Source organism: Cryptomeria japonica, chromosome 9 (genome assembly GCF_030272615.1).
Source record: "Cryptomeria japonica chromosome 9, Sugi_1.0, whole genome shotgun sequence".
Classification (NCBI taxonomy): domain Eukaryota; kingdom Viridiplantae; phylum Streptophyta; class Pinopsida; order Cupressales; family Cupressaceae; genus Cryptomeria; species Cryptomeria japonica.
In genome coordinates, this window is record NC_081413.1 from 512,765,751 (window position 1) to 512,793,531 (window position 27,781).

Genomic DNA, 27,781 nt, shown 5'->3' on the forward strand with positions numbered 1-27,781 from the left:
CATAGTAGTTGCTTATCTGTTTGTTTGGAATTTCATTCATGTAGCTTGTGTTAGTTTAAGATTTGCATGTTCAGATTAGTTGTTAATTTGAGTTCAATTTCCTTCACTAGTTATTTACAACATTTCAATTCTAGCATTGTTCTTTGCTTAAGTCATGATGGCCATAACAGAGTCTTAGTGCACATACAGTGCTGACCCATTTCAAGTTTACATCCCTGGGTTGATAAGTTAAATGAACCTCCATAATGAGTCTGATAGCTACTTAGTATAGAGGTTTAATATTTGAGTTATAGCTTTAAGGGCTTAGTTGTTAAACCATTAATGGTCTTTTCTGATTTTTCTAACCCTACAACGTATCTTTTTTCAAAATTTGTTGATTAAGATAGGGGAGAAATCATTAATGAAGGTTTTGGAAAGGGATTTCAAGAAAAATAATGATGCTTGTCACTTCTCAAATGTCACATCATTGGTTCAAATCAACTAAAGGACAACTAATAGGTGTATGCTTCCTCCCCCCAACCTAAATTAAGGCATGTGTCCTCATAGGCTGGAGTTTACGTGAAAAACATGCTACAAAAATATAATAATTAATGAGAATGATGAAAAGTAACACTATTTAAGATAATAATGGGATAAGTAATCATTCCCACGTACCTGATGAAGTGGATTTGCATGTCCAAGATATTTGGTGTGCACAGTGCCTGTCAATCAATTAGTTAAGTAATAAAGAAAGAATGAGATGGAGTGAAATGATGGAGAGAATGATGGAAGAGATAGAATCATGGAGTGAAGGTGGATGTACAAAATGATGGAAGAATTGGATTTCCAATTAATTGCAAATCTTTATTATGATTTGATGCACATGTGTATTAGGCAGAAGAATGGACACATGGCCTGTGTCCTTTGGTTGCAAGAAAGTCGATGAATTGCTGCATGAATTCCACTTTTGAAGCTGGTTTGTGATATAAACGCAAGCGATGACCGTTGACTAACAATTTGAATCTAACAAGGTCAATTGTGGTAAGTTGAACAACTCCATTTGAAAATACTTGTGCTACCTCATATGGCCCTAGCCATCTAGTTTGCAGCTTCCCTGCACCTTCTTGATACCAAGAGTCATAAAGAAGAGCCCAATCAACTGGTTGGAATGGCTTCTTTTTAATGTATTTATCATGCCACTTGATCCATTGAGCTTGCACAACTTCGATGCGGTGAAATGTTGTCTTCCTCATTTCATCTAAGTTATTGAGCTGCATGATCCTTTCTTTTTTGTGCTTTTGATAGGTTTATCTCCTGATCCAATGCAGTTCTTAGAGTTTTATGTTCAAACTCAATTGGCATCATGGCTATATTTCCATACAACAATTCAAATTGTGTAAAACTAGTTGTTGTTTTCCATGTAGTTCTGTATGCCTAGACAACTTCTGGCAATCTGTTGGCCCAATCTTTTCTATGAATGGCCATTGTTTTTGTCAGAACTGCTTCAATTTACCAATTGGTTACCTCAACTTGCCTATTTCCCTAAGGATGATAAGGGGTAGATTTTCGATGCCTAACATTGTATTCATTAACTAGTGTTGTAACAAGGGTTGATGTGAATTGAGCTCTTTGATATGTCACTATCTCCCTTGGAACTCCATATCTTGTGAAGATCTCCTCATAAATAAATTTTACAACCTTATTATTCCTTGCATGTTTCATGGCCTTAGCTTCCACCCATTTAGTGATGCAGTCAATACATACTAGGATATAGGACTTACCATTGGATGGTGGATCAATTGGACCCACAAAATCCAAGCCCCATTTGTCAAATGGTGTGATAACAACTTGTAGGTAGAGGGCCATCTCATCTAATTTGGCTGGTCATCCCATCCTTTGACATCTATCACACTTCCTTGTGTACTTGCTTGCATCATTATGAAGTGTGGGTGAGTAATAACCTATGTTGAGAATTTTCATTGTTGTCCTTTTGGTAGCAAAATGTCCTCCGCAGGGTTCATCATGACATGTATGCAAAATGTCATAGGTTTAATCTTCTCTAACATATCTCATCACATGATTTGGTTCAGTGTAGAATAAAAATCCTTCAATCCATGAGAAAGGGAAAGTTTTCTCAATGAGAATTTTCCTCTCTTTTGGAGAGAAGTAAGGAGGCACCTTCCCTGCAACCAAATAGTTTGCTATGTTTGCATACCAAGGTGCATGCATGTTGATTGAAAACAAGTTCTCATAAGGGAAAGCGTCATCAATTACCTGATTATCTTCTGATGTAGGCAGTCTATATAAGAAATCTGCTACCACATTTGCTTTGCCAAGCTTGTCAATTATGGTCATATCAAATTCCTGCATCTACAGTAACCATCTTTCCAATCTTCCCGTGATCAATGACTTATTCATAAGATATTTGAATTTTGCATGATCTATATGGATAAAGATTTGATATCTTGTGATATAATTCTTGAATTTGTTGAGGGCATATATGACTGCCAACATTTCTTTCTTTGTGACTGTGTAGTTAAACTCAGCCCCTTGCAGGTTCTTGTTGACAAATAAGTTTGCATGTTCAATTGATGCCTCTTTCTGGCCCAAAAAAACTCCTATTGCATAATCTGATGCATATGTATGAATGTGGAATAGAAGTTCCCAATTGGGTCCCCTGAGCACATGTGCTTGTGTTAATGATCCTTTTAGATTAGGGAATGCTTTGTCACAATCCTCTGTACAATGAAATTTTGCATCCTTAATCAAAAGGCTATAAAGTGGTGCTGCAATTTTGCTGAAATCTTTTATGAATCGCCTATAATACCCAAAAATTTGACATTATTTTGCCTTGCAAGTGTAGGAATACTAGAAATGACTGTAATCTTGGTTGGATCTACTTGTATTTCTTTTTGAGAGATGTAGTGGCCAAGGACCACTCCTTGTTACATCATTATGAAACACTTTTCACTATTCAGGGACAAATTATGATCTTCACATCTTTGCAAAACTCTTTCTAGTCTTTGTCATGCTTCAGTAAAATTAGTGCCATAAGTAGTAAAATCATTCATATAAATTTCCATACATTCCTATGAAATGTTTGAAAATATATTTATCACTGCTCTTTGAAAAGTTGCAGGTGCATTGGAGAGACCAAATGGAAGCACTGAATAGGCGTAGGTTCCCCATGGACAAGTGAAAGTTGTCTTCTCCTGATCTTCTGGTGCAATTTGTATTTGATTGTAGCCACTGAAACAATCTAGGAAATAGAAGTATTTTTTTTTTTTCTGTTAGTGAATCCAATACTTGATCTATGAAAGGAAGTGGAAAATGATCTTTCTTAGTTGCAGCATTGAGCTCCCTATAATCAACACAAACTCTCCATTTACCTCCCTTTTTAGGCACAATTACTAAAGGAGATACCCTATGGTTGTTTGAGATTGGGTAGATAAATCTTGCATCCAAGAACTTCTGCAACTCTTGCTTCACAATCTCCCTTAATGCAGGGACAATTCGTGTTTGTGGCTGCCTCATTGGTGTACAATCATCTTTGATTTAGATCCTATGAGTGCATAATTTAGGATCAAGACCCTTAAAGTCATGGAAACTCCAAGCAAATTCTGGCTCATGCTTCTTTAATAGGTTTGTCAAAGATAACTATTGCTCTTGGCTAAGATGATTATTGATGTTTAGATATTTTCTTTCTGCAACTTGTACTTGTGTAATCAATTTGATCATGTCTATCTCACTAACACTTGGCATTTTCAATTCTCAAGGTAACAATGTGGAAATGATATCAACTATTGCTGTAGCAAGAGCAACTGGGAGAAGCATTGGCAAAAGGGTTTCTAAACTAGATGCATGGTTGGATGATTCTGCATGAGCCCCATAATGATTTTGGATGGGACAAAATTTCATCTTCATCACATTGTTATAGTAAAGGGCTTCTATCTATAATCATAAGCTTAGCCATTGAATTAATGTCTTCAACTTCCTCTCCAACATTTGGCCAAATAAGATTTTCCATGTCTTGGTTTGTTGAGCAGGTGGATAGAGAAGCAACTTTTTAGTATTCTTACCATTAGAGATGGTCATATCTCCTGAACGACATCCTATATAAGCATATGTTGTGGCCAACAATGGACTTCCCAAGATAATAGGATATCCTCCTATGTGGCTTTAGGGGAAAGGATCATGAAATCTGTTGGATACTCCCATGAATCAAGAGTAACCAATACATCTTCCACTATACCATCCAGTTGGATAGTAGAACTATCAGTAAGTTGCAGGATGGTAGAAGTGGGTCTTGGATTGCTAATACTTAGTTGCTGCAGGATCTCCTTAGCCATCACATTAATTGCTACACCTAAGTCTATTAAAGTGTTCTTTATTTGCATACCATTGATGATGACTGCAACTATAGGGCTACTTGTATCAACATACTTGGGAATAGTTACTTTCCCAAGCATGATGTCTGCCAATTGGCCTACCACATGAACAGTTTTGGGATCTTTTGCCTTCCTTCCTAGCTTGTTGAGACACGCCTCTTTTGCTTGAGACATCCTTAATGGATTGAAACAAAGGTATCTTGACACATATGTGTTTCAATTGATCCAAAATGTCAAAGGTGGTTTCTTTCTTTTACTTGACAATTTCCAACCTTTGAGGAAATGGTGGTTTTGGATTAGATAGGTGGGCTGGTTCAAGATCCTTGGATTATTCTGGCTGAGTAGGTGCCTTAGCCAGATTTGGATGCTTCTCTTCCTCCTTGGGGAGCTTAGTTATGAGAGGAGTGGAAGGAGTAGGAAGGGTAGTTCCTGAACGTAGGTGAATATCACCTAAACTCATAGCATATGCAAGGTACATATTTGGATCAACAAAATAAACTTGCTGTTGTTGTGTTTTATTATTTGAATTAGGTGTGGGTTGAGCTAGAAATTGAGTAGTTATGGGTGTACTATTATTGGGATTAGGAGGGGGCATGACAACTTGTTGTTGAGGTTGTGAATGTGGATGCATGTAACTAGTTGCCTGGTTTGGTCATTGTTGTCCACCCCTCCACTAGGATGTTTGTTGCCAATTCCCTTGGGGTTGCTGCCAAGTCCCTTCGGGCTGCTCCCAATTCTCCTAAGAAGGTGGCCATTGAGGTGGATAATTGTGGTAATTAGGTCAAGTCTTCTGAGGGGTATTCCAAGGCTGTGGTGGATATCCCCCAAGATTGGATGGATATTGGTGGTGCCACTAGTTATTAGATGCATAAGAATTCATGCAAGGTCCAGTAAAAGATAATGGATCAGGTGGCATACCTTTTCTTGGAGCCTAGAAACATAGAAGACTTGTTCATTATCTCCCTCAATCAGCTTGAACTCAGGTAGAATTTTCTTGCTATCAATATTGGCTACCATTTTACATTCGTAGTCCTTCTTCTTCTGCCGACAATGAGGGTAGTATTTTGCCAACATTACTTCTGCCTCCTCTTGTTTCATCTTTTATTCCAGGGTATCCAGCTAAATGGCCATATCGTTTATGATACCTTTCTTAAAATTTGAAAGCAAATTAGTGATTTTTGCCCTTGAGACCTCATTAGCAGATGATTTTCCCATTTGGTAACCTCTTCCTTTCTTTACAACTGCTCAGGAATAGTTCTGGCATATCTTCTTAATATTGTCTCAAGGAACTTGAGTAATGTCTCCTCTTCCTATTAGATCCAGGGCATCAATACAACTATCATTGATTTCCCTAAGGAAAAGCAACTTTTGAGATTCTTGGTTAAGAGTATGGTCTGAGGATTTCTTCAGGCAGAACAAGAACCTTGAAATGTAGTCCTCCAAATTTTCATCTTCCCTCTTGCTACATCCTAAAGATGTCATCTCCCCTCATATTACCACTTCTACAATAGTCTTTGTACTTCTCAAGAAATTTTATTTGCATGACATCCCAACTCTTGACAACATCTCTCCCCAAGCTCATAAACCATCTTAGGGCTCCTTCCTTCAAAGTAACAGGGAACAACTTAAGCCTATGAGCATCAGTGGTATAGTCATAGCTTCTACAGAGGATGTAAAATTCAAACATAAGGGTATATGGGTCCTCTGTTACAAGCCCATAAAACTTAGGGAGGGCCAAAGCAGGGGCATTCTTAAGATTATTATTATCGTGCTAGTTAATGATGGGGAATTCAAAAGTGGGTTGGTTAGGCTGATTTTGAGTAGTAACAACCATTCTTTCTTTACAAAGTATCAAGGCAAATGGATTATCAACAAGTTCTTGGATAGCTGGATCTTTTGGATTATTGAAGCTGGCAAATATATCAGCCAAAGGATTTATATCTTGGTCTTCTTCTTCAGGCTGATATTGGCTTTCTCAAAATGGTTGTCAGGATAAGGGTCGTTAGGAAGAAATCTCCCTAAAGCATCTCTTCTTCTATGCATACAATATCAACTCAGTATCAGCCAATTCCACACAAAGAATTTGTGAAAGAATTATGGGCATAACTTATTCAAATGAGAGAATATTTTAAAAGCAACTTACAGAAGTATTAGAACAAAAATAAACTAAAAATGACCCTAAAGAACTTCTTAGTTTAACACCATCCTCGACAACGACGCCAAAAATGTCAACCTCCTTTAATGGTTTAACAACTAAGCCCTTAAAGCTATAACTCAGAGATTACACATCTATACTAAGTAGCTATCAGACTCATTATGGAGGTTCATTTAATTTATTGACCCAAGTACATGAGCTAGAAATGGGTCAGCACTGTATGTGCACTCTGTTATGGCCATCATGACTTAAGAAAATAACAATGCAAGAATTGAAATGCTATAAATAACTAGTGAAGGAAACTGAACTTGAATTAACAACTAATTTGAACATGCAAATCTTAAACTAACACAAGCTACAAGAATGAAATTCCAAACAAATAGACAAGAAACTACTCTGCCCACTTTGGCTGCAGGAGTAGACATAGAGCAGAGTTTTGTGGCTGCAAGAACAGTCAACTGCTGGAATGATACTAACTACTGAATGAAAAATAACTACTAATCTAAATGAACATAGTGTTGGCATATGCACACTCCAATGAGACATTGTATGTGATTGAAGGTTTTGTCATTGATGGCAACCTTACAATCCTATGGCGTCGGCAAGGCATTACACTAGCAAGTTAGTGCACCAGCATCAATGATCAGACTCTACACCGGCACTCAGGACACCGGTACCAACATAGAGAAAGGAAGTATACTGACACAGAGGTTGACATGATTTTGTTATATTATATTCTGTAAAAACTTTGTAAGCCGACTTGGCATGTTGTAAAATGACTCTTATATATAAAAGAGATCATTGTAGACATTTTGATATTAAGGAAGAAAGTGAAGGAAGTGATGTATGCAAAATATAGGGTAAAGGGTTTATGTAAGAAGTAGAGCAGCAACCGGTACTGAATCAGGCATTATAGATGCTATTGTAGAGCAATACAAGATACTGGATTTGTATAATCCACATTGTAAGTCAGTGAGACTTCCTATTTGAGTAGTGAGCTCTAGGCAGTTGGCCTTCCTACATGTGCAGGCCCCTATTGTAAGTAATATTCTCTTATTGGCCAGTAAGTGGATATTGTGGGTCACAAATCCCACCAAGGTTTTTCCCACACCGGGTTTCCTCGCTAAATCCTTGTGTCATGGTGTGCTTTTCATGTGGATGTTTTTAATTCTGTTCATTGTATTATTTCTTGCATACCGGTACATTGTTATAATATATTATGCATGTTTTAAGATAAGAAATTTTGTACACCAGTTAGATACTGATTCACCCCCCCACTCTCAGTATCTATGGGAATCCTAACACATAGTTCTCACCAAGTGGCCCCCCTTGAGTGAGACTTCGAAGATTAACACAAGTGTTGAAAACTCAAAATATCATTTTATTCGTCAAAACAAAAGTACATAGGATATGATAGCATGCTCTTGAACTGAATTAAAGCTGAAAGTAATCTTACAACATTAGAATGTTCAACCTCCTATAGGAGATCATTTGAATATTATTTATAGAAGAAAAACTACCAACTATTCTAACTAATTGGGTGACCAACTCCACAACATAAGGAGCACGCCATTTATTGAAAGCATAAAAAGAGGAAAGGAAAGCTCATGCATGTGCTTAGATAAGTCAGATAGGACTTCCTTAATGAATATATGTCACAACATGCCCCTAAATAGACTCAACTAATTGTAAATGATTAATTAAGAAGGTAGTTGCAACATTAAGTAGAGAAAGCTCCTCTACGTTGGTTACTTCTTGACTTCTTCAACAACCGGCCAACTGGTAAGAGTCCTGGTCCTTATTGCAAGCTTCATCATAACACCACTTTCTTAGTAAAAACCTACAAAACACATTAGCACATATAAACAACCACATTTCCCAAATCATCTTGAAACAACATTCTTTTCAACATATGCACATTTAATAGATAATTACATAGCATGTGCATTAGTATCATGGATTGTTTCAAGGTTACACTTAATCCCAAAGGGTAATAGTTTCCAAGGAAATAACATAGTAAATAGTGACATCACAGTATTAGTCAAAAGTATCATCATGAACAACATAATAAATCCTTAGAAAATAAGAGTATAAACTTGTATCATCATATACATTGAAAGAATGGTATACATCCGATAACTCAAAAACATAGATGAATCTATACAAATATATCTCATGACCCATGTGGTGGATGGGTCCCTAAAGTCACAGGCTTTGGAGGATCCTGATCTTGACATGGAGGCTATCTCACTGAGGTGGACTGTGATCTCTCATCAGTGGTGCTCCGTGATCACAATCCCCTCAGCTCTCCTTGCAACTCCACAACATTCTCCCATTGTGTCATCAACTCCTCTCATGTCGTAGCCTTTGTCTGGTGTGCTGCCTCCAAGTTTGGCATCAGCTGACACAGTCAAGGGTGGTCGAGGTGACCAACTATGCCATGCTGGGCGACATCCACCTACCGACGAAGATCATCAACCAGGATCTGCAGAGCGTCACATGCCCTCTCAACACTCTCAGCTCATGTCACCACTTGGTCTCTCTCCTCAAGGACAATGCAAACCTCCAACAAAGCGTGGTCTCTTTGCCCTGTCACGATGACTAGTTGTGCCACTCCCTACACTAGCTATTCCTGGCCCTCCTCATATGCTATCTGTAGCGATGCTATAGGCTTGAACATATGAGCATGTCTCCCTACTATCTGGAGAGGCCAATAGGATTCTAGCACTGGACCACAGATTTGCATAGCAAGGACAATCTCTGCAAGTACCTGATGGACGCAACTCAACCACTTGGTTACACCCTTTGCAAACACAAAACATTTATCTATCATCATCCATGTTATCAAAATCTCTACATGTATATATATATATATATATATATATATATATATATATATGAAAGCATGTATGGGAATAACTAAAATCACAATACATACCAAGATCAACCCTCTGCCAGTCAGGGCCTTGCAGAGGCACCCTTCTTGAGGATCCCTCCACGATGACTGCTGGAGTTGATGGTCATGTTGGTGGTGCCGATGGTGGTGCATTAGGTGATGGGGGGATACTCCTCAATGTGGGCACTCATCTCTCTGGGCTCGGACTCCCCATTCGTTATCTCTGCTCTGACCTCTGACCCTCATCGCTTGAGGAGGAATGGTCATCGCTATTGCCTCCTAAAGCTCTGACATCTCCTCATGTTGTATCTGGTGGGAAGATAAAAGCATGACCTACCCTGCTCCACTAGCCCATAAAGTTCGGGTGACACTAGCATCGTCTATGTCTAGTTGTGGAGCGATTTTATCATTGTCACTGCCCTTGGAGCTGTCCCGAACATCTCTAAGGGTAGGGCGAGGAAAGTCTTGGGTTCGTACTGTGCTCTTGGCAGAATGCACATATGTAGGTGTGATGTGTGGGATAATATGCACTTGCTTGAATTGTCGCATGCATTGTCACTAGTAGTACAAAATCACAATATGGTCTTGGTGCCCAAGCAGGAACCGATCACACTAAATCTGAGGAAGCTGCATGCGGTTTGTCGCCTAGACTCCCATCTCCCAGTATGATTGCCAAATCACATCCCTGATCTCAAGTTGGTCTAGGGTGACCCTCCAGTACATCAGGTCACTAGTCCACCACTCCCCACGCTGTAGTGGATAGCCATGTGCCCTCGAGATATCTAGCGACATCAGTATTGTGAATCCACACCTGTAGTAGTGTGCACGTTGTGAGACTCTAGTAATCATGGTGTACTTATCATGATAACTCGTAGTAAAGTTGGGTGAGCATGCTCTGGCCCCACGCATACATTTTCCTGTGCTCCTCCATCTCTTGGATCAAGGGCACGAACCTGATAGTTAGCTCTGAACCAAGGTCGTTTGTGAGTACTCGCATGCTACACTCGCTATCATAATGCATCGTACCAGGGGGATCGAAGCTCAACCCTGGCGCAATGCTCGTAGGTAGACATGTCTAGTCCCATTGACTCTCTAACTGAGGGCCCACTCTTGATGCTTGTTGAGATTTGCTGTTGATTTTATGGCAGGGATACTCTCTCCCCCCAAATGGGTAATCAGAGGATGGAGTAGACGTTGATTAGGGTCATGATCATCTCCCTTGTAGGCAGATGAAAGGACATCGCATCTGCATCCCATCTCTCCATGAGACCTCGCAACATCGGGGCGTGAAACTGGAACTCTGGCAGACAAAATGTCCACCATAGACCCACTCTCCTGAGGAGCTGTCTGTCTGCCATCAACAATTCCTCTGCTTAGTCCTGCAAAGTCTGCAATAGATGGCTCGACGTATGCTCCCACACCTTGGACAACATCTGCACACAGATAAAGTTTCTCATTAGTCTCCATCGATAATATGATCTAGATGATAGTACATCCTTAAGACGCCAACGCGCCTTATGGATACTAGTGTCTAGGGAGGACCACAACACAATGTCTAGACGACAACGTGCGTCTAGGACGAACACACAATGCCCAGACCCGACGTGCCCCCTGGACGCCTACGCAACAATAAACCTAAAAATGCTAAAAAAAATGATCATGAGAATAGAGGAATGAATCTTTATACATAGTCATTACAAAGAGATTTTCATGAAAGGATGCATCATTAGTTTACAGTGGAAAATTGGATCCTAGTGACTCCCCACCTAGGAGAGAGAAAGGAAGCCACTAGGATGATTTTCACTTGGGTGGAACTTTACATTCAAAAGAGGGGATTGAATCCGCTAGATCCAAATCCAAGGGAAACAAGGATGTGAATTCAGAGTGGATTGCAAGTGGTTGATGTGTGATTTACCCTCTTTTGTAAATGAGAAAGTGTATTTGTTGACTATGTGGAAAAGAGAGAGGAAATGAGTAAAATAAGGAACTACCAGTTTGGGATTGTGCTGTAACTTTGGATCTAAGCTAATTAAACTGATATGGATATGCCCTACAAATTTGGAGAAAGTCATTGGGACCGTGGTGGGAATGTACATGGTCCACCACAAAATCTGCAAAACGAAAAGGGTTCTTCCATCTCTGCAAATGAAGCCCAAACCTGCAATTATAGTTGCGCACCTGCAATCTACAAACATAAAAGAAAAGAAAGGGGGGTTGTTTATAGGGGTTTGCCTCAGTCAAACCCCGATTGAGGAATCAACCTTGAAAGAAAGTAATTGCAAATGCTTGAATGTAAACAATGGAGATGCATACCTTGTAGATCTGCAACTTGTTGATGATGATTGCTTTACTTCTTGAATGTAACTATATACACATAAAAATGGCTGAGCGATTAAATAAACATTTAATATTTATTTAATAATTATTCTTCTATTAAATAGTTAATTTGAAAAGATTAATTTATTTAATTCATTTCATGTCCTTCTATTAATTAAGTTAATTGAAATATTTTATTAATTAATTCATTTATCCTTTTCTTCTAATCAACTAATTAAATATCTAATATTTAATTATTCCTTCAATCAATTAAATATCTAATATTTAATGGTTATTCTTCTATCCTATAGTCTCAATTATTAAATGATTTCATAAATTATTTAATCCCTTTTCCAAGTCACCTTCCATCTCCACTTCATCTTTCCTTTGCCAACTCATCCACCATGTGGCTAAATTAATTCAACAAAATTAAAATAAATAAATTATTTATTAGCCATTTATCTTCAACTTCCAAATTTAATGAAACACTATGTACGTACACATATTTCTTAACCTTCTTCTATATTCTCTCCAACATCCCTACATCTTAGGAAGGACTTGAGTCCACTTGTCCTCTCATGTCTAAATCTTCTCCAACCATCCTTAGATTTCCTCAGTTAGTAACCCAGTCAAGGTGAGATGAGTGACACTTGTCTTCTCCTTCCCCCTTTCTCTCAACCTTCACCTTTGCTCATAGCCATCCAAATCTGTAGATTTGATCATGACCATTGATCCAGGCCACATCATCTTATCCTCTCAAAGTCTATAAAAATGGGAGTTTGAGTTGAGAAAGAGTTAGTCTTCAAGTGAGTTTTCAAGTTAACAATTTGTGAAAACTTATGCATCCGTGAGTTTAAAATCTTGAAGCAAATAAGCATTTCTCATTTAGAATTACATATCATAGTATCAATTAACTATCAGTTATCAGTCCATTCTTCATATTCCATCTTGGAAGTTATCAGTGCTTGTCTGAGAGCACATCATCTGGAACTAGGAACAGTGGAGACTTAAATCATGAAGGTAAAAATAATGTTTTTATTTTAATATTCATTTCATGTAGTTTCATTGGTTGAGTTTGGATTTCTTGTAGCATTTCCTTTGTATTTTGTGAAACTAACATGTTGTAGGTAGTATTCTGATGATAAAATTCAAGTCGACACATTTTGGCACCCACCGTGGGGCTAGAGCCTCACATATATCTTTCTAATATCCTGTGTAGTTCTCATAAAAACAAATTTAACGCATTTGTAATCTAGATTCACGCCTGTGTGAGTTCTGGCAGCGCTTTTATTTAATAGGTTAGCACTTTTGTCCTTTAGGTTAGCGCATTTGGCATTTAGGTTAGCGCTTTTGTCTGCAAATCAACACATTTAATCTTCAAAGAAATGCTTTTGTCCCACAGGTTACCGCATGTGTCATTTTGGTTAGCACTTTTGTTAGTGATTTCTCGCTTCTTTGTCTGCAGAGCAACGCTTTTGTATTGTAGGTTCATGGTTTTGTCCTCTAGGTCAGCATTTTTGAGGTGAAAGATAGCGCATTTGTTAGGACAACGCTTTTATTTGCAACTAACAAAATTTTCCTTCAGGTCCGAATGTCCAAGAACTTAAATTTTCAAATTACTGGCGCATCTATGGACAGGGTTGTTTTTATGAAAATTTCATGCATTTCCTCACGTAGTTAATTAAGAGTTTTTGGTAAGTAACACATCATATCTTGCTCATTTAGCTTGACTAAGGGGATAAATTGACAACATGCAAATTTCATTTTGAGTGACTTCTTTAAAGTAGTTCCACATAGATTTTAGAAGGCTAAAATAAACTTGTGTTTTCCGTGCTTGATGAAGTCGTAGGTGAGTATGCTCTCACCCTCGTACGGTGATCAGAAAACCATACCTACTTTCTTTTATGTGTAGCCTTTAGAGGGCCTTCCTTCCCAAGCTGCCTTGAGGGGGCTAGTGAGAGGGGAACGATCCAAAGTGAAAATGGGCTAATACCGAGTCCTTCCAATCCACTCTAAATAAATCATGTTCGTGATGAAAGTCACAAGCAACATGTGCTGATAAGTCATACCGACACTATGTTTCCCCACAAACCCTATGGAGCATAACCTCTATAGGCTGGGAACCTTCTGTATTTATAGAGATGAAAGTGCCACATGTATGGCCACATGACTAGAAGCCTTTACTAAAAACCACTTGTACTAGTTTCTAAAATCCTTCTAATTGTTGGCATAGGAGGTCGGATCTCTGAAGAGGCTCACACACATACGGTTCTTAGTAGAGCTATAAAGTTTGCCATGGGGAGTTTTCATGGAAATTGTTGCTTAGCTTCCCTAGAGAAGTGAGTGTCGAGGGTGGAGCCAGTGGGGTCAAGCATCTAAATATCTGCTTTGAATAGCGTAGCCTCAGGGGAAACCCCATGTGAGATTCAACAATTATTGTCTCAGCCTGCAATAGGATTTGTACTTGCTTATGCATTTTTTTTTTCAAACATTGTGTCTTCTATGTCTATGACATGCTCAAAATGGTTAAAAATTGAAAAAAATCATCATCTAAAAATAAGCAAAAATCCAACAACTTGCTGAAAATTTTGAAAAGAATCCTTGAAACATAGTCAAAATAGCAATTTCAAGCAACAAAATAGCACTTTTATCCCATAAGTTAACACTTTTTACCACAAAAGTTAGCACAAAGGCTTTTTAACATCTGAAAAAAAGCATATCAAACCAAAATTTCAAAGTCAGTATCAAAACATTTCTTGAGTAGTTTTGTCTTTAAACTATCACACATTTTCAAACTAGTTAGATAACTGGGACACCAATCCAATAGGCTATTTCAAAAAAGGTTTTCCTAAGCATAAAAAATTTAGCAAGCTATTGATTCAAACATCTTAAGTGCAAAAATCAACATCATTGTCAGTTTCTCATCATAATATATCAAATCCTCTATCACGAAACTTGACCAATCCACCTTGTGTTCATTATCTTGGATATATCTTTCCTAATTTGAACCTAGGTTATATCAAAATCAAAATTGCACCCACATTGGAATCAAGCAAACTTGTAAACTATCATATGCTTATTTGACTTTTGAGTATCGCCTTAAGAAAAGAAAACCTAGTTATAAAGCTACTTAGAAAAGGATAAGATTCTTGTATATCAATCACAAGATCTTCTTAAAATATAGGATATTCCTACACCGTTTTTGTCACTATTTACGTGGCTGCGAGACAGAATTTGACGGAAATTTTTTTTAAGGACGTGCTTTTCAACAAAGAGACGCTTTTATCACAATGAACAAACAATAGTGGTAAAATCAACAAAGCATGCCTTCCTAAACCAATAATTACCTATTGAGTTGTCTTTTGAAAACTTCAAAAATTTTGAAACAATCACATGCTAGTTTGGACTAGAGCTCAATATGAACAACTTAGAAAACAACAAAAACAAATGGACGAAGAAGATAATTCAACGTTCCACACTTTTGGGTATATAGTTGTTGATGAGGAAGCGGTCAATAACACCATTAGAGACCTTGACCAATATTTTAAATTTGATAGACTAATGGAAAAATTATTAGCAAAGCAAAAAGAAAAATATCTTTTGATGTTGGCAAAGTCAGGAGCTAAATTGCCACAAGACTTTAACATAGAAGGCTTGAAACAAGATGCAGAGACAAGTAATACTCAAAACATAGATGATCCAAAAAACAAAGATATGAACAAAGAAAGTCATGAGGAGACAAGAAAAGAACATGATGACACAAGAAGAGAGCATAGTGATAGAAGAACTTATGAAGAGACAAGGAGAAACCATATGGATAATCCGTTGTTAAATCTCACTTAGCAAATGCAAACTCTACAACAACAGATACAAGACATACAGAATGGAACAAGCTCCAAGAAGTATTCATTGGAAGATATCTGCCCGTATCCTTTTGATAAAATTTTGAATATGATATCATTTCCACAACATTGCGAGATAACTAAATAAGACAAATATGATGGAAAATTTGATCCTCAAGATCACATTAGGGAATTTTGTACTATGAGTATGAAATTTGTACATGATGAAACTTACCTAATGCATCTTTTCCCTAGGAGTTTAAATGGACAACCAATGGAATGGTTTTCAAGATTACCATTTGGAATCAAATCTTTTGAAGAACTCGTGAATAGATTTATTTCACAATACTTCTACAATGTAAGGAATGAGATAACAATGCTGGATTTATGCAATGTTAAACAAAAAAATGGTGAATCTTTTATGATCTTCTTACAATGATGGAAATGAATGTTTATTAGGTATCCAAGAGATGTACCTAATCAAGAAAAGATGGACATATTCATTGATAATCTTATTAGTGAAATGAGTTATCGACTAAAAATGCAATGTCCTCCCTCTTTCACCAAAATGATTGAGAATGGTCTGAAAATAGAAGATGCGATGGTAAAGAAAGGAGAACTAAAACTTTACAATAATTATTATAACAACAACAACAACAATGACAAACCCAAGTTTTGGTCAAAGAATAGGAATGTCATCAATGGAGGAAATGACGACAATAATACTACGAAACAACAACCAATCTTTTGGAGTTCTCTAGTGGATAAATTTAAAAGAAAGCTTGTTGGTTGGAAAGGTTCTTTCTTAAGTCAGGTTGGCAAGCTTCAACTTCTTAAAGTATCCCTTCAAAGCATTCCTATTTATGCCCTTAGCCTCTTTAGAATTCTAGTTAAGTATGCTGATGCTATTGAGAAAATCCCAAATTTTTTTCTTTGGTCAGGGGTAGAGGAAAAGAAAAGAATGGCATTAGTGGCTTGGGACAAGGTTTGCAGATCAAAAATTAAAGGTCTGGGCCTGAGGAGATTCTAGACCCTCAATGAAGCTCTTTTGTCTAAACAGGTTTGGAGATTGTTCCACTCTGACAGTGAATGGTGTAAAATTTGGAGAAGTATCCTCTTTTGTCTTCTTCTCTTCTCTCTTTCATCGATTCTGATTTCAGTATTAATGGGTCCCATATTTGGAATCATGCCTCTAAGTGTAAAGTCAACATTTCTAAAGGGGTGAAATGGAGAGTTGGTAATGGTAGGAAGGTTAGATTTTGGGAGGACCCCTAGTTCCACATAATAGAGAATCAATATATTCTACCAAAGAAATTCAAGAAAAATTATGGAAAACCTTTGAGAAAAATCTCAAATTAAATGATGAAGGAATGGGAAAATATTCTTTGCATAATTTTCCACTTTCACCTAAATCATATGGAAAGCCTACAAATATCCAACCACGAATCTCAAAAAAATCAAAAGAAATATTTAATGGAGCATTTGTTAGAGCTGGAACACTTGCAGAAGAAACTGAAGACAAGGACATTCATGGTTGGTTGTACAAAGATGAAAATGAAACTATAGCAACAACTACAGAAGTCAATATTCCCATAGAACAATATGGCAATGGTTATAAGATCATGCAAAAAATGGGATATGAAGGAAAAAGACCAATTGGTAAGCGACATCAAGGTATTTAAGAACCTATTTGTCCTCACTCGCAATCTAAAGAAGATAAATCAGGACTTGGATATTCAAAACCAAATCAAAAGCACCATAATTATCAATAGCCAAAGTGGAGAAATAAATCAGTCTCTTAAGAAGAACAATGACAAGAAAAGCTACATCACGTAGCAAAAATAGTAGCCAATATGCAGAAATAAGAAGAACATGAGAAACAGGAAGAAGAGCTTGCAATCAAAAGAGAAAAAGAATCTTGTAAGCGAGTTCAAGGAATATGAGAAAATGCAAAATCTGAACAAGATATTCTAGAAGTGGTAAAAGCAGAGATGACATAAATTAGAGAACTATTTGCACCATGCAACATTCCTGTATGGTATAGTAGTGTAATCCTAGACAATGGTTCAGAGACAGATTCAAATGAATATGAATGGGGTCCAGATGTCTCATCTAGTATATCAAGTGAAGAAAAGAATGAAGAGAAAGCAACTATCACAAATGAAGACTTGTCTTTTACAAAACAAAAGATAGAGTTAGAAAGAAGATAAGAAGAAATCAGAATCCAGAGAAAAGAGACATATACAAAACAACAAAAGAAAGAGAATGAAAAAGGCCAAGAAGTAATTCCACAAGAAGCACAAACAGATATGGATCAAGCATTAGGAAATATCAGTTTTTTTATAAAATGAGGAGCAAGATGTACCAAGGTATGGCAAAACCATAGAAGAACTAAGAGATAGTCAAGTAGGATTGACTATTAGTCCAGAAGAAGCTGAGTTTGAGAGAAGACAAAATCTAGCAAAAGAATCCTCTATATCATGTGCATAAGTATGTCAACCTCAAAATACAAATGAATCTATTGAAATTAATCAAGAAGGAACTTGCAGTACTAAAGATGTGTGTGTTGATATAATCCATTTGTTTAAGGGACAAACGTCAGATGAAGAGTCACTTGAGTGTGACCTATAAAATACTAATACTGATTTTGTTAGAAGTGATTGGAGAACACTTGGGAGAGACTATCCTCAAGATCATTCTATCTATGACATTACCTACTCTATGCCAAATTATGACTATTATGTCATGAACCTTGAAGCACCTAACAATGACGATGATTATGACTTACCCCTTCTTCATCCAGAACTAATTGATTGGGATAACCTAGAAAATCTTGAATTGGATGTCTCTTCCAATGATCATGACTTAGCCGTGTATCTTAATGTTGTCAAACCCATAACACCTAAGATATCTTCCATCGCAGAATGAAGTAACGTTTCTTGCAGTTAGGAGAATGCCAAACTTTCTAGTCCCAAAATTGAAATAAAACAAGGAAAGAGACCTAGTGCTGAAAACCATTTCATGGCAACACTAGATCAATCAAGAGGAAAAATAAAGGATGTATCTAATGGTGGAAACCTCTTCGAGGTGCCAGAAGATGGAAATTTTGACATCCTCCCTGCATATTTTCAGGAGAGATCTGCTATTCTAATAGAACCAACATAAGCAATAAACATTGGCACACCAAAGGATCTGAAGATACTTCATTTTGCTGCCTTATTATCAGATAAAGAAAGGAAAGAATACATAGAATTATTCAGACAAAGACAAATAAATTTTGCTTGGTCCTATGCAGACATGCCAAGATTTAATCCAAATCTTATCATGCATCATCTCAATGTGGATCTAAAAGAAAAACTAGTAAAACAAAAGCTAAGGAAGATGCATCCACACATCACTCTTCTTGTAAAAGCTGAGCTAAAGAAACTATTAGATGTGGATTTCATAAGACCTGTTGCCTATCTAGAATGGGTTTCAAGCATTGTGACAATGTCAAAGCCAGATAAATGCATAAGAGTCTGCACCGATTTTAGAGATTTGAACAAGGCATGTCCCAAAGATGATTTCCCACTATGCAACATTGATATAATTGTGGACTTATCAATAGGACATGAGATGTTTTCATTAATGGATGGATTCTCAGGACACAATCAAATAAGAATCGCCCCTAAAGATCAAGAAAAGACAACATTCACTTGTACATGGGGTACTTACTGCTGGAATGTTATGCCATTTGGGCTTAAGAATGCAGGAGAAACTTATCAAAGAGCTATGACAACAATCTTCCATGATATGATGCATACATTTATGGAAGGCTATGTAGATGACATACTTGTAAAATCTCATACAAGACAAGAACATTTGAAACATCTTGGGCAAGATCTTTGATAGGCTTAAAAGACACCAGTTAAGATTAAACCCAAAGAAATGTACATTTGGAGTAACCTTTGGAAAACTTCTTGGGTACATTATATCGACTCGTGGAATTGAAGTAGATCCAGAAAAGGTCAAAGATATCACGGAAATGGAGTCACTTAGGAACATAATTCAATTGCGTTCTTTACATGGAAGATTGCAGTCAATTAGAAGATTTGTCTCTCAATTAGCAGATAGGTGTCATCCATTTACTCATATTTTACATAAGAATGTTCCATTCAAATGGGATCAGAAATGTGAAGAGGCTTTTATGCAAATCAAAGAATATGTCATGAATCCTCTAGTACTTGTATCACCAGTCAAAGGGAAACCATTGTTACTCTATATCTCAGTGAAAAATGTATCATTAGGCAGTCTCCTAGCACAACATGATGAAGAAAGAAAAGAAAGAGGAGTGTATTACATCAGTAGAACACTTGTTGGCTATGAATTGAATTATACATCAATAGAGAAGACACGCCTAGCAGTTGTATTTGCAACTCAGAAGTTGCGACATTATATGCTGACTCATTCTGTGAAACTGATAGCAAAGATAAATCCACTAAAGTATTTGTTCAACAAGTCAACTTTGACAGGCAGACTAGCAAAGTGGGTTATGGTACTAAGTGAGTTTGATATAGAATATGTTGATCACAAAGCTATCAAAGGACAGGTCAATGCTGATCAATTAGCTGAAGCACCCTTACAAGATGACATACCATTGCACATTGAATTTCCTGATGTAGACATTTTGACAATAAGTACAAAGTTTTGGGAGTTGTACTTTGATGGTTCTTATACACAATATAGATCAGGTGCAATAATTTTTTTCATCACACCTCAGGGACACACAATTCCAAAATCATATAGGCTGCAGTTTCTATGCACAAAAAATACTGCAGAATATGAAGCATTGACTATTGGGCTCAAAATGGCTATTGGATAGAATATCAAGGAATTACATGTCTATGGTGATTCACAGCTTATCATCAACCAAATAAATGATGATTATAAAACTAAGGATGACAAGCTTATGCCCTAAAAATAGTTGGTAGAAGAGTTTAAAGAATACTTTGAAGAAGTATCATTCACTCAGATCCCAAGAAATGAGAATAAAGCAGCAGATGCAAAGGCTACAATAGCATCTCTCTTACAGAATAAGGAGAATCAATAGCGTTATGAATTCTTGGTGGAAGATATCTTAACCCCTACCATTCAATCCCATCATACCTACATGATTTTCCATATATTGGGAACTAGTCAATCCTTATACGACCAAAACCAAACTTATCAGTACTTAATAGAGAATATCCTTCCTCCTGACCTATCCCACAATCAAAGAAGAAATTTTATCCGTTACTCATCCCACTACACTATTATTGCTGATACCTTATATAGATGAGGTCTAGATAGCACTTTATTGAGATGTCTCAAACAAGAAAAATCTGAGAAGGTTCTTAACGAAGTTCACGTAGGTATTTGTGGCACACACTCAAGTGGATTAACATGCTAAGAAACTTCTTCGTATGGGTTACTATTGGCCTCCTATGGAGAGAGATTCATTCACATATACCAAGAAATGCACACAATGCCAGATCCATGGGAATCTCATTCATGCACCAGCACAAGAATTGTATCCTATGGCAGGATCATGGTCATTTTCTCAATGGGGCCTTGATTTGGTAGGTAAGATAAATCCTTCATCCTCTAATGGACATAAGTTCATTATGACTGCTACTGAATATTTCACTAAATGGATTGAAGCAGTACCTTTGACAAAAGTGATAGGAAAACAAATATCATCATTCATCTTGAATTATATAAGCTGTCACTATGGAGTTCCTATGACCATTATCACTGATAACGAACAACCATTTAAGAATCAAGATGTGAAGGAATAATGTGAGAAATTCCATATCCAACATAGGTTTTCTACTCCATATTATCCACAAGGAAATGGTCAAGCTGGCACATCAAACAAGACTATCTTGAAAATCTTGAAGAAAACAATCAATGGAGCTGGAAAAGATTGGCACATTCAGCTAAATCCTGCTCTTTGGGCATACCGAACCAACATCCACACACCAACAGGGAAACTCCATATTGTTTAGTCTATGGATCATAAGCCATATTACCAATAGAAGTAGAGATACCTTCTCTACGAGTTTCCTTGAAGGGTCTTATACCAGAAGAAGAACACCGAGTCTCTAGACTTCAAGAACTTGAGCTGATCCAGGAACATCGCTAAAATGCAATAGATCATTTGAAGGTGTATCAACAGAGAATGGAAAGAAGTTATAATCATGGAGTCAAGCCACACATTTTTCAGATCGGAGATATAGTTCTAAGGGAGAATCCAAGAAATCAGCAAGATTGAGAAAAGAAGGGTAAATTTGAACCAAATTGGCTAGGTCTTTTTGTCATAGTAGCAACATATGGCTTAGGAGCATACAAGTTATCTACCCCTGAAGGTGATTGGTTTGATGAACCTATCAATTCTATCCATCTCAAGAAATTCTATGCTTGAGATTTAAAATCCTGGAAAAATCAATAAAAAGCATATAAAGCCTTGAAGAAATAAGTAAAAATCAGAAAAGCAGAAAATCCCTAAAAAGTATAAAACAACAAAAGCAAAAAAATAAAAAATAAAAAAATGCAATAAATTAGATAGTAAAAACCTGGTAAACAGGTGCTATCTAAAAAGTGAGTTCTTCCATCTATGAGGTCACTTTGTGCACCTATCCACTCCATCCTATCACATCTACCATTTCCATCTGTTCTAGCTTATCCATTCCATCTTTCAAATCTATTTATCTGAACCATTTAGCAAAATATATGCAACTTACCAACAATTATCAATCTTTGATATACTTATCATAGTCACTGTCTTAGATTTTATTAGAATCAATCAACATGCATTCGTATCCTGCCATGGTTTGGATCTTGATCAATTCATACATCCATAATAAAGTTTTATTTTTGTTGGGGGAAAAATCCTAATTCCTTTTGCAAAGGTGATCTTTTGAATCTTTGAAAAATCCAAAACATTCAGAAAACTTAGAAAAACCAAAAACATATAGGGTTTTGAAATAGTTAACGAGCAATAAAGCAATGAAGATCAAGGCATTTTATAGCAACTGAATCGTGAAACTCAAGAAATGAAGAATGAACCAGCAAGTAATAAAAGATTATCAATGATCATTTATCAAGATGATTATATCAGTTAATGACCATGAGAACATGTGAATGACATACAAGATTCATTGTTTATATCTTGATTTTATTGCTAATCATGTACTCTACGCAACTCAAGGATGTCCATGACTAGAGAAGCTATGATGGGGCATGATTATTTTCTTTGATTGTTGTCTGCGATTTATCTCTTACTATGATATGTACTTGTCTAAGGATATAATCGACAAAAGACCAAGGAGGACGTTCCGAGTCATGCATGAAAGGAGATAATCCTTATATGTTCTGCAAGAAATACTCAGGTCAAATTGATTCATTTTATCAAGTTGCTTGTATTAACTTGCTATATCAAAATCCATGTAAGAAATACTTAGGTCAGCTTGAATCATTATGTCAAGTTTCTTGTATTTTCTTACAACATTTTAAAGCTCAATGATGAAATCAAGCACTGTTACAAGACATGCATATGAAGAATGGCAGTATCATTTTTTAGTTAAGATCATTTTAGATTAGCTCATTATTCGTCTGCATTATAAGAATTCATTGTTAGTTGCATTATAAGCATTTCATTTCATTCATAAATCAATGGTCATAAATAAAGATTGAGTATACTTGGACAAACAAAAACAATTTGCATTTGATCATTGTAGGTGCATTCATTTTTTTTAGAATCATCATCATCCATTTCATTTAGTTGCATCTTTGCACTTAGATTCATAATCGTTATAAGCATTACATATAAAAATAAAAAACATTTGAATTACATATTACATCATCATTCATTTGTATTCCCATATAGATCATTTCACTCACATCATTTAAGTTAATAATCATTTTGATTTGCATTTTCAAAATCAAAAGCATGTCATTTCCATCATCATTGCATCATATAGATCATCATCATATAGAGTAACATGCATAATACAAGACCATCATATAGAGTCCATATCTGCATATAGATCATCATAAAACAATAAAAAGTCCAAGTATACAAAGATATCGGATCAAAAATACAAGTGCCTCATCAAATATAAGTCAAGTCAAGGCTGTCCTATACCACTACCAATTGACTCTATCCGTCTCTATGGCAGTGGGCAAGAAGATCCTCTAGATGACTGTCTCACACAATCACCACTCCTCTAAGGAGGTCCCATGACTCCACCACTGCTAGTATCCATCCTCACAGTGGTATGATAGCTACTTGCTCTCTAGATCTCTGTGACGAGACCCTCATATAATCATCACCATTGTGATGTCTCCTTCCTGACCTGAAATAGTGCTGTAACGGTATTAGCTGAGAGAGTGCCCGATCCAACCTGCTGAATATGATCAAGGAGATGTTGAGTATCCTACTGTCTCCTAAAAAACATGTCCCTCTCATGAGTGTTTGTACTTTTGCTCTAAGATGATCTATCCATGCTCTAAGACTATCCAAGGTCTCTGCCTCTAGCACATCCTTCTCTAACACATCCTGTTGAGGAACATGACCCCCAATCCCCTCATCTCCACCTCCCTATCCACCTGCTGGAATATCAGGCCGAGTAGCTCTCAGAACCCGTCATTTAATAAGTGGAACATGGTCCTCTGGATCCTCATCCTCTCCACCATGAGCTACAATAACCCTAGGGTTTGGCTGAATCTGACCAAAATTAATGCCTCCTGCAACCCCCATCTAGTCCAGTAATCTTGCCTCCTCTTGTAGAGGGTAACCCTCTCACTGATCTCATCCCTGCCTTGCCAGTATCCCTCCCAATCCATCCTACCTCTCTCCCACTCATAGGAAGTGGTATCCCAATCCTACCAATAGGTCCAAATGATCCTCCACAAACTCTCAATTGACCTCCTCTCCGTTCGGGTCTCCTATCATCTCCACCTCCATCCCCTCCCTCATCTCCATCACCTCTGACCTCCTAAGAAGCTCTAAGATCTCGTCTCCATCTCCGTCTCCTAATAATGGGATCATCTAAATCATAATCCTCATCTCCTGAGCTGGGAGGAGGGTATGTTGGATCGGTAATACGAGGAAACGAGTGTGCAAGTATGTACTGAGCATAATCTGTAGTAACTGAGGATCTAGAATGTGAAATCTCAAATCGTAAGCCACCCTAAGATTAGCCAGAAACTCTGCACATGCTATCTCAAATGACAAAGAAGGTCCCCAATCTTGCCTATCCTTGTACCGTCCTGCATATATCGTGACACCAGTAGGCATGGGCTGAATGATACCAAACTGTCTCAGAATGTGACTAATCAACTGTTGCTCAATAATATATGGAGTTAAACCAATGAGATATCTACTCTACATAATAAATGGTAATGTATGTGCATCATCCATCCATGACTCACAATCGCTATAAGGTCTCCAAATAACACTATCCAATGAATGAAGAACCCAACACCAATACTCCATCTTACCCAGCTTGTGCTGAGTAAGGATACCTGCATATAAATAAACATATGGCTGCCTCTCACCAAAAACTCTATGATGAATAGCCCGCGTAATAGCAATGTACTCCTAGCACCAGATCTGTAATAGAGTGCATCCTATCGATAAATGGTGCTCTCATAAAAAACAACATGATGAAGATCATGATACAAATGAGTGAGTATACAAACACCCCACACATATCAAGATCTCCTATCTGGACAGATGAATCCCCCAATCAAACTTGCAAGAATCATGAGGAGAGTCTCGTAATACATAATCATATCCTCCCATCAGATCTCTCCTCTCAAAATTCTCTCATCACCGAATATGGCTCTGCAAGCCTATGTCCCTCCACAATCCTGAAAATCATATTGGACTAACTCACCGGTCATAGGGATGTGGAGAATCCTGTAGACATCCTCAAGCATCACACTAATCTCACCCATGGGAAGGTGGAAAGTGTTATGCTCGCTATGCCATCTCTCTGCTAAAGCAGTCAACAATCCCCTATTATGGCTAATATCAAATGTGTATAACAAGTGGCATAATCCGCATGCATCTATGTGTCTCACCTCAGCCTGTGTAAGCTCTGACATTAAGTGGCGCATAGCCAGGAATTTCTCCCAACACTAGATAACATCGCGTTTCTCCTGTTTACCAAGAGAATTTGATCAATCATCAATCATCTATCTATCTATCAAAGAGATCACTAATATATCACATCAATAATTGGTACATCTTTTCAAATGAAGCAAATCAGGCTATCAAATCAACCTAAACCTAAAAATCATGGTTTTCTATCAATCAATGAGTTCAATCAAACTTTGTTATGCTCTTCATCAGAAACTGCATCGGTTTCTTAGAGCTAATCTTTCAATCTATCAATCTATCCAATCAAATTCAATCAATCAATCATTTATCCTATCAATCATCATTATCAAATCTTTATCAATCAAATACCTATCAATCACAATTGCACATCAAAATGCCTAAATCTAATCATCAAATTGAATTTTAACATGAACAACATCAAACAAATTCATTTGAAACATAAGCACTAATGTTTTTAACAAAAGCACTATTCTATTGAACACAAGCGCTAAATCAAACATATGCGTGAACCTTTTTCGCACAAGTGCTAAACCTTGGAAGAAAAGTGTGAAACAATCAAAAGTGCTACCCTATTCATCATATGCGCAAACACTCAAAGCATAAGCACTGACAAATCATATGCGCCAATATACATCACAAATGCACTAACAAAATGAGCATATGCGATAAAATTATCAGATGCGCTAACTTTAAATGCAAAAGAACTAACAAATAAAATGAAAGCATTAAAACACGATGCCAAAAATCAGAAAAAATTCAAAAAAGTCTCATATGCGTCGAAAAACATGGAAAATCGTATGAAAAGTTGCAAAACAACTTGGGATAAGGTACATACCAGATACCCATAGTCAGGAGGTCATTGATATCATCGAACGTGCTCAAATCAATGGTTCTCGAATGGAATCACCATTTTGCCACTTCACCTAAGATAAATTTCTTCAAAAGCTGACAAGGATGCAAAATGAAATTAAAATTACCTTTGGTTAATTTTATATTTACCATTTGGAAGGGTAATTAATGCTATTAAAATGGGCCAATTTTTTTTTTTTTTTTACAAATGAATTTAATTGATGAACCTTTTCAATTATCATGAGATCAATGGCTTATCCAAAATTTTCAACACATTTCACGATCAATCTCCCAAGGGGGCACACAATCAGGATTTTTATCTCCATTAGGCACACTATCAAGACTTGATTTAATCTTTGAAACAATGTTGTCTCGACATCATTTCAAAGAGGGGCAAAATGTATACACATAAAAATGTCTATGAGCGATTAAATAAATATTTAATATTTATTTAATAATTATTCTTCTATTAAATAGTTAATTTGAAAAAGATTAATTTATTTAATTCATTCCATGTCCTTCTATTAATTAATTTAATTTAAATATTTTATTAATTAATTCATTTATCCTTTTCTTCTAATCAATTAATTAAATATCTAATATTTAATTATTCCTTCAATGAATTAAATATCTAATATTTAATGGTTATTCTTCTATCCTACAGTCTCAATTATTAAATGATTTCTTCAATTATTTAATCCCTTTTCCAACTCACCTTCCATCTCCACTTCATCTTTCCTTTGCCAACTCATCCACCATGTGGCTAAATTAATTCAACAAAATTAAAATAAATAAATCATTTATTAGCCACTTATTTTCAACTTCCAAATTTAATGAAATATTGTGTACGTACACATATTTCTTAACCTTCTTCTATATTCTCTCCAACATCCCTACATCTTAGGAAGGACTTGAGTCCACTTGTCCTCTCATGCCTAAATCTTCTCCAACCATCCCTAGATTTCCTCAGTTAGCAACCCAGTCAAGGCGAGATGAGTGACACTTGTATTCTCCTTCCCCCTTTCTCTCAACCTTCACCTTTCTCACAGCCATCCAAATCTACAGATCTGATCATGACCGTTGATCCAAGCCACATCACTTTATCCTCTCCAAGTCTATAAAAATGGGAGTTTGAGTTGAGAAAGAGTTAGTCTGCAAGTTAGTATTCAAGTTAGTCTTCAAGTGAGTTTTCAAGTTAACCATTTGTGA